This window comes from Lynx rufus, unplaced genomic scaffold, assembly GCF_022079265.1.
Source record: "Lynx rufus isolate CCGP_SWC_20201006 ecotype Redwood Valley unplaced genomic scaffold, mLynRuf1.p SCAF_14, whole genome shotgun sequence".
Classification (NCBI taxonomy): Eukaryota; Metazoa; Chordata; class Mammalia; order Carnivora; family Felidae; genus Lynx; species Lynx rufus.
The window spans coordinates 31,970,236-31,976,949 of NW_025814828.1; the positions used below are offsets into that span (position 1 = coordinate 31,970,236).

Here is a 6,714-nt window from a genome sequence, read left to right on the forward strand (position 1 = left end):
TGTAATATCTTTTTATGTGTTTTTAATGTCTTAAAGGTTTGTATTGATGTCCCTTTTTTTTTTCTCTGATATTGGTAATTTTATCCCCTAACCTGACAAAACATGTTTAGTATTCATTAATTAATGTCAGATATTCCAAAAGATGAATATTTCCTTTTATTCTCCATTATATGCTTGTGTTCTATTTAATTAAATTCTACCTCTTTAGTACTTGTGAAATAATATATGTTTTCCTTATCTTCGAGTGTCTATTAAACAGTAATCTTTTTTTATAATTTTTTTAATGTTTGTTTATTTTTGAGAGAGCGTGACTAGGGGAGGGACAGAGAGAAAGAGAGAGAGACAGACGGACAGACAGACAGAATCCCAAGCAAGCTCCAAGCTGTCAGCACAGAGCCTGATGCAGGGCTCAAACTCACAAGTGATGAGATCATGACCTGAGCTGAAGTCAGACACCTAACCAATATAGCCACCCAGGTGCCCCAACAGTGATCTTTTTTTAAAGAGTTCAGCTTTTTATTGAACAGGTTACAGAAAGGATTTAGTCAAAAAGACCAAAGCCCATGTCATCATCAGACTCTTCTGATTCTTCTTTCTTTGCTTCCACTTTCTTCTCCTCACCTGGGGCAGCAGTAGTGGAAGGAGGGCCTCCTGCTGGTATAGCACTGGCTGCTGGGGCAGGTCCACCGGCCTCTACCTTGCAGATGAGACTCCAGATGTTGATGTTGGCCAGAGCCTTTGCAAACAAGCCCTGCCAGAAAGGTTCAGCATTTACACCTGCTGCTTTAATGAGGGCATTGATATTATCTTCAGTGACAATCACCTCCTTATCCACTCAGCAGAGTAGGTGCAGGCGAGCTCTAACATGGAGACCATGGTGCAGGCGAGTGCTGAGCAGGTGCTGCCCGGCACGGTGCTAATGGCCAGACGAAGTGAGGGGCTCACCTCAACATGGCCTTAGCTTCCTTGCTCAGAAATACTGAGTACCTTAGTGGCAGCAGAGGAAAGCTAATATAATTTTTGAGGTAGAATCCTTCCCAGTTTGTAATATATTTAAAGCAATGATAATATTTGCCTTAATCCACAGTTCATGTGTCTTTCAAGTTTTCTAACTAGCTGTATATATACATGTGCAGTAAAGGAGTGGTAAACATCTATCACAGGGCTAGAAAATTCTCAGTTTGGACCCTAACTGGATTTTTTAATTAAGTTTATTTATTTACTTTGAGAGAGAGAGAGAGAATGGGCAGGGGAGAGGCAGAAAGAGAGGGAGAGAGAGAATCCCAAGTAGGGTCCCTGCAGTCAGCACAGAGCCCGACGCAGGGCTTGAACTCACGAATCATGAGATCATGACCTGAGCTGAAACCAAGAGTTGGATGTTTAACTGGTTGAGCCACCCAGGCACCCCTAACTGGATTCTTTTTTAAGTTTATTTATTTTCAGAGAGAGAACATAAGGAGGGGAGGGGCAGAGAGAGAGGGAGAGAGAGGATCGAAACCACAAACCATGAGATCGTGACCTAAGTTGAAATCACAAGTCAGTTGCTCAACTGATGAAGCCACCCAGGTACCCCTAACTGGATTTCTTAATAGCTATATTAATGGACAAATTTACATATTTCAAACTCACTTTTCTTGTCTGCAAAATGGAGATAAAAACATATTCCTATTGGTATTATTGAAAGAATTAAGAGAGGGAACCTAAAACCCAGCCCTTTCTAGATTCATTGTAAATGTTGGCCTCATTCCATTTTTCTTTGTTTTGTTTTGTAAATATAGTGTAGGGGAGGAAAAATAATTTTTCCCCTACCTCTGTAGGTTCTTGGCTGAGACACGCTGTAATAAAACACAGATTAACAAGAGAAAAAACTAAGTTTAATAATATGTATACCTCCCATATATATGGGAGAGACCCAGAAAAACTGAGTAACTCCCAGAGATGGCCCAAGCCACTGCCTTAAATAACATCTCCAGCTAAAGACAAAAGATGTTGGAGGGGGAGAAGTAATGGGAGGTTATCAGGCAAAGCATAGTAAACAGGGTATGGTTGTTATGCATATTTAAGTCCACTCTTCTCCACTGACAAGTTTCTAGAGATTTAGTTATCCTGGTACAGAGAGAGAGAGAGAGAGAGAGAGAGAGAGAATAATTATAACTGTAGATGTCTCTTACTGAAGGGTAATTTCTACTCTTTTTTTTTCTTTTTTAATTAAGTAAGCTCGAAGTCCAACATGAACTTGAACTTGTGACCCTGAGATCAAGAGCTACATGCTCTACTGACTGAGCCAGCCAGGTGTCCCTCTACTCAGTTTTTAGAGCTCATTCTATGTCTGCTGTTTCTTAAAAATAATCAGCCTAAAATAATCCTTATGCCAAAGAGACCTATTTTGTGGACAAATTTGGCTTCCCTTCAAAGAAATTGAAATGCAAAAGTGAATAGCCCCTACAAGGTAATATGTAAATTAGCAATTAAACAAGACTATAATTCAGACTTCCTAACTCATTGTTGAGGTAGAATATTCCCTCAGGAAAATTATTTACAAAAGAAGAAAAAAAAATTAGCCATTTTTAGTGTTTGTTCAGAAGTTAACATATAGACCCTAGCTTTCACTTTTAAATATTTCCTATAAAACTAATATTTTTCCCTGTTTACACATCATTTTGCCAAAAGACTTGATTTTTTACATTGATCTTTAATCCATTTATGCCTTGATTTCAGCTATAAAATTATCTAGGTTTTGATGATCCATACCATTAAGCGAAACACAAAAAATAAACAAGAACAAATTGCATTCCTTTTTGGCAGAATTACATTTGCAATTGTCCACATTAGTATGCCCCTTTTGTTAGCTGCTAGGCATTGTTTTAGGAAGGAAATGTTTTCATTCTGAAATGCAATTAGGAGAATAAGAAAAGAGTAATATCAGTGTTTTGCTCCCTGGATTTTGCATTTTGTGTTAAGGATTCTATAAGTGTTTGAGTTATAAATTTTCACACAGTATTAAAATATTTTAAAGTGGCAATAAAAACAAGGGGCGCCTGGGTGGCTCAGTTGGTTGAGCGACTGACTCTTGATACTGGCTCAGGTCATGATCCCAGGATCGAGCCCCATGTCAGGCTCAGTGCTGAGAATGGAGCCTGCTTGGGATTCTCTTTTTCTCCCTTTGCCCCCTCCCCAGCGCACACATGCTCGCTCCTTCTCTTTCTCTCTCTCTCTCTCTCAAAAAAAAAAAAAGATAATAAAAACAAAATACATTAATTCAAATGTATTAAAATGGTAATTGGATCCTATCAGATCTTATGCTGTCATAATAACTGATTTTTGGTTCATACCTTAGACACTTCTTTTTTGTAATTGTGTATTATGAAATTTGTAGATTTTCAGTTCTTTTTTTTTTAATTTTTTTAACGTTTGTTTATTTTTGAGACAGAGAGAGACAGAGCATGAATGGGGGAGGGTCAGAGAGAGGGAGACGCAGAATATGAAACAGGCTCCAGGCTCTGAGCTGTCAGCACAGAGCCCAAAGCAGAGCTCAAACTCACGGACTGCGAGATCATGACCTGAGCCGAAGTCGGACACTTAACTGATTGAGCCACCCAGGTGCCTCTGCAGTTCTTCTTAATAGGAAGGAAAGAAGGGAGGGAAGCCAGAGAAAGCAAAGATAGCATGATTACATATAGTCGAGTGAAGAATAGTTACTTAATGGAAAATAGAAAAGCTCTGACTAGACAAAGTAGAAATGAATGCTGACTCATGTGAGGAACAAAGACAAAAGGAAAAAAATGAAATTTCCTTACAATGTGCAGCCCATGGACAAGTCCTTGAGGAGGGCAGAGTGACCTTCCTCTAGAAACTCAACTGCCTCAAGGTTAATACTTTGCTAAGGGTAAAAGGCAATCTTAGCTAACATTAGCTCCATCTCCAGGTCCTGTAAGTCTCCTCTAAATTTCTTAAATGTTTATTTACTTATTTTTGAGAGATTGAGAGAGAGTGCGAGTGGGGGAGAGGAGCAAAGAGAGAGGGAGAGAGAGAATCACAAGCAGGCTCCATGCTGACAGTGCAGAGCCCAATGCGGGCTCGATTTCATGAACCATGAAATCGTGACCTGAACCAAAATCAAGAGTTAGACACTTAACCAACTGAGCCACCCAGGCACCCCTGTAAGTCTCCTTTAATATATAAAAATTCCTTTGGAAACTTCCTTATCTCTATCACCCAAGGTATATGTTAGCAATCATCCTCTGAGCACATGGCCCACTGATATATATCAGAAGGGTCTCATGACTAAGGTTTTACTAGACAGTAGTAAGTGACCTTATCCTAACAGCAGCTAGCCTCTCAAGGCCCTAGAAACCTGGCTTCCAGATTCCTTAGAGACTTACACTATCCCTACCCCTTCCCAGCTTGAAAGTATATAACCAGTCACCCCTCACAACCCAAGTGCAACTCTTCCTGCCCATGAGTCCTGTCCCTGTGCTTTAATAAAACCACATTTTTGCACCGAAGACATCTCAAGAATTCTTTCTTGACCGTTCCCTCCCGGACCCCAACATTTTTCACATCACTGACCATGGAAATATCTCTGATAACTACTACAAATGAATAACAGGAAAAAAAAATGACTTGAGGCCATCAGTACAACCTCACAGAAAATAGTTTTGGTAGTCAGTGAACCAGAACATTGAGAACTTTTGAGAGGGGGGTGCCTGGCTGGCTCAGTCAGTAGAATATGTGACACTTGATCTCAGGGTTGTGAGTTTGAGCTCCACGTTGAATGTAGAGATTACTTAAAAACAAAATCTTTAAAAAAAGAAACTATTTTCTAGGGGTTGGATTGTTAGAATCAAGTGAATTTATTTGTGTGTGTGTGTGTGTGTGTTTACACATACATATATGTATCAATTCATATGGGCATATATTTGAGTCCAATGTATGAGGTCTTGTTAGATGACACAACACTGGATTTGCAGTATAGACCAGATGGGAGGGGAAATTTGGAACATCACAGAAAGGCATTGAAATAAAACCTGCACAGATCAGCATTCACTCCCTCTGTGTGGAATAATTTTTCATTTATTATTAAACAAGCTGTGGGGCCCCTGGTTGGCTCAGTCAGTAGAGCATGTGACTCTTGATCTCTCAGTTGTAAGTTCAAGCTCCATGTTGGGTGCAGAGATTACTGAAAAATAAAATCTTAAATTACATTTGGCTTTTTTTTTTAAACCTGTAAAAATAGTTTTTGATGCAAATTTTAAGTTACCTATTTTAATCAGTGATAGAGAAGGTTATAGTGTCCCAGTCTTAAAGGAAATATCTCATCACCAAAGAAATACCTTGTATCAGCTATTAGAAGTAATAGGGCAATGCAAGAAAGTACCTAAAGATTAGCATCTAATATCTGTGATGAAGCTGGTGAAATCCTTTGTCATAGATGAGTTTATTGCCACTTTTCAAAGTCTCCCTTTGGGATAGTTTCTTCACTATATATCCTTTGCCTATGGGAAGGTTTTAAATATCAGAACTTGATACCCTGTTTTTGAAAAATTCTCAATATATCAGTGATAGCATTTAGCAACAAAAAAGGAGATAGTTTCACGAAATTTCAAGTTGCCCTTAAAATAATCTAACCCATTCAAATGAGCAGATAGAAGACCTAAGAGATTAAATGTCTTGACCAAGATCATTGAAACAGCCTATGTCAGAGTTGGAAGGAGAATCCACTTTTGATCTCACACTTTAATGTCTCTGGTACATTAGTTTCCTACCTAAACTGTCAAAGTTTCAAGTCCCTTTTCTCGCACACACACACACATCAGGAACAGGAAAGTAAGGAAAGAAACACATGTGTATGTAACTGAAAGTATCTACTTAAAATACAATTATAATTATTCCTGTGTGTATATGACCGTGAGCAAATTAAATTCAGGTACATCAATAGTTCTAAAAGGAGACATGAGGAAATGGTGTTAGATTATAAGAGATAATCATTCCAAAAACTTTATGCTTAGTATTAAGGACTGACAAATCAAGGAGAATGTATAGATATATTTTAAGTTACTTTCATCAAAAATTCTAATTGAATTTCATGTTTATATCATGGATAATATGGAAAAGATGCTGGCAGGAAGAACAACACATCTAGGTAAATTAAAGACCGTCTGAACAGCCGGATCCCTAAATCATTGAACCTGTTTCAATGTGGAGGGTTGCGAAAAGTTCACTCTGGTGTATTCACCAGTGCCATGTATTCCTGAAATCTTTTTTATTAAGATTCTATTTTTTAAATAATCTCTCCACTCAATGTGGAGCTCGAATTCACAACCCTGAGATCACAAATCACAAGCTCTATCAACTGAGGTAGCTAGGCTCCCCTCCCTGAAGTAGTTTTCATTCATTCATTCATTCATTTATATTGACTTATTTATTTTGTAAAGTTTATTTTGAGAGAGAGAGAGAGATAGAGTGTGGGTGGGGGAGGGACAGAGAAAGAGAGAGAGAGAGAATCTCAAGCAGGCTCCATACTGGCAGCGCAGAACCTGATGCAGGGCTCAAACTCAACCATGAGAACCTGACCTGAGCCAAAACCAAGATTTGGTTGCTTAACTGACTGAGCCACCCAGGCACCCCTTATTTATTATTTTTTTAATGTTTATTTATTTTTGAGAGAGGCAGAGAAAGAGGGAGACATAGGATCCCTAGCAGGCTCTGCACTGA

General features: G+C 38.7%; 1 pseudogene; it reads right to left on the reverse strand.

Moving 5' to 3' along the window:
- Positions 1–494: 494 nt before the first annotated feature.
- LOC124509158 (60S acidic ribosomal protein P1-like) lies at positions 495–876 on the reverse strand (annotated as a pseudogene).
- Positions 877–6,714: the final 5,838 nt, after the last annotated feature.